The following is a 2808-nucleotide window of genomic DNA, read 5'->3' on the forward strand; positions in this document are numbered from 1 at the left end:
CCACCAATATATTTCCTTCAGGTCTTTATACATTTTTGTTGATCCAGGATGCATAGTATACAGAGAGTGGTGTGCTTCTTTTAGAATCTTTTTCTTTATCTCTGGTATGCTAGGCACACAAACTCTAGTTCCAAACCTCAATGATCCATCTTTATGTATCTTAAACTCTCCTCGAGTGCCGCACACAAACTCTAGTTCCAAACCTCAATGATCCATCTTTATGTATCTTAAACTCTCCTCGAGTGCCTTCTTCCACATCTTTCCCATCTTTATGTATCTTAAACTCTCCTCGAGTGCCTTCTTCCACATCTTTCTTTATCTTCAACAGTTGAAGATCATTCTGCTGGTTTGCTTTAATCTCATCAAGCAAAGATGGTTGTATTACCATATTTGCTAATTTAACTCCAATTTGGTGGATTCTAATTTCAATTCCAGTACGGTCCAAGTCTTCCAATATTTTTCTTTGAGAAGTAATTAGGCAAGCTAAATTACATGAATTCTTACGGCTCAAGGCATCAGCAACAACATTTGCCTTGCCAGGGTGATAATGGATGGTCATATCATAATCTTTCAGAAGTTCCAACCATCTTCTTTGCCGTAAATTCAACTCCTTCTGGGTAAATATATATTTCAAACTCTTGTGGTCAGTATATATTTCACAATGTACTCCATATAAATAATGTCTCCAAATTTTAAGAGCAAATACTACTGCCGCTAACTCAAGATCATGTGTGGGATAGTTTTGTTCATAAGGCTTTAACTGCCTTGAAGCATATGCTATTACTTTTTCATTTTGCATAAGTACACATCCCAGTCCTCTTCTAGAGGCATCACTATAGATAGCAAAGCCTGTCTCTCCACTAGGTAATGTAAGTATTGGAGCAGACACTAATCGACTTTTTAGCTCTTGAAAGCTTTTCTCACATTCATCTGACCAAATAAATTTAACTCCCTTCTGAGTAAGACGAGTTAGATGTGAAGCAATACGAGAGAATCCTTCCACAAATTTTCTATAGTAGCCAGCCATACCAAGAAAGCTACGTATCTCCGTCACCGTAGTCGGTCTGTCCCATTTAACAATGGCTTTTACCTTTTCAGGGTCCACAGAAATCCCTTCCTTAGAGATTACATGCCCAAGAAATGCTACTTCCTTCAACCAGAATTCACATTTCTTAAGTTTCACATACAATTGTTCTCTTTTTAATGTGTGCAACACCTGTCTCAAGTGTTCTTCATGTTCTTCTTTACTTCTTGAGTATATCAGAATATCATCAATAAATACCACAACAAACTGATCTAAGAAAGGTTTAAATATCCTGTTCATAAGATCCATAAATGCTGCAGGTGCATTTGTGAGCCCGAATGGTAAAACTAAAAATTCATAATGACCATAACGGGTTCGAAATGCAGTCTTTGGCACATCTTCCGGCTTAATCTTTAATTGATAGTAACCAGAACGGAGATCAATCTTTGAAAATACCTGAGCTCCTTGTAATTGATCAAATAGATCATCAATTCTTGGTAATGGATATTTGTTCCGAATGGTTACTTTGTTCAATTCACGGAAGTCAATACATAATCTCATACTTCCATCTTTCTTCTTCACAAATAACACTGGTGCACCCCAGGGTGACACACTCGGCCGAATGAAGCCTTAGAAATAGGACTCGTACTAGGTACTAGGTCGATTGAAAATTCAATTTCTCTATCTGGGGGCATCCCTGGAAGTTCATCTGGAAATACTTCTGGAAATTCTCGGTTTGTTTTGAGGGCGGCAAGTGTCAAGAACCCTTAAAAATTATCTCAGCCCTTAAAGCATATCGAGCGCTGAGAAATGGATGTATGCGTTTTCCATATTTTACATAAATTCAAATTGACTTTTCATATATTGTACGAGGCTACCATCATATTATAGGATAGACCACAACAGAAATAGGTCAAATCTTTCTATACATGAAAAGACATATTATTTATTTATTTATTTTTATCACAAGATAATTCAAATGTAAAACTCATGCAATTTCATATTATAAAATACTAGTGAGAAATGAACTCACCTCTGGTGGTCACGATTTTCTCAAAATATTAGTCTCCCGAATATCAACCAGAACCTATAATGTAAGATATATGACTAATTATTAATTCAGAACAAACATATATTATAGGTAAATCAATTCATAATCTAGAGTCTAATAAACTCAAATATAATCAATAATAATTAAATTATGCAGTGCATATGAGTTTGTTGCTATCTCTAGTAATTCATCAAAAATTTAAAATTCTCATATACTAGCTTTTGGACTTTTTAGTAATTTATAATAATGCAGGGGGAATGAATTCTTAGATCACAATTTCTATTCTCCACTCAAGAGGGTTTTATAAGCAAGTAAAAATAACTAAGGGTCCTTTTTATAAAATTTCCTCCTTAAAATAAATCTAACTGATCATCTTCCTCCTCCCGTTGTTTCTTTCTTCTTCTTTTTTTTTTCTTCCGTTCCCTCTTTTCTTTTTCTTTCGGTTTTTTTTTCTCTCTTTCTCTCTCTCTCTCTCTCTCTCTCTCCTCCTTCCTCTCCTTGTCTCTTTCTTTCTCACGACTCGCCAAAGCACCAAGACGACGACAGGGGGTTGCCGGCGACCAAGAGTGGCCGGTGTCAGATTCCTACCGAAACTAGGGTTAGCCTATTTTTCTTTTTCTTCTTTTTCTTTCTCAGTTTGTTTCATGCATCATAAACACATAAGAAAAGTCCTTTTGCAAACCCTAGATTACTTCATTTTACATTCATAACAAGTTAACTTCCTTATTCATTC

Source organism: Asparagus officinalis, chromosome 5 (genome assembly GCF_001876935.1).
Source record: "Asparagus officinalis chromosome 5, Aspof.V1, whole genome shotgun sequence".
NCBI classification, from domain to species: domain Eukaryota; kingdom Viridiplantae; phylum Streptophyta; class Magnoliopsida; order Asparagales; family Asparagaceae; genus Asparagus; species Asparagus officinalis.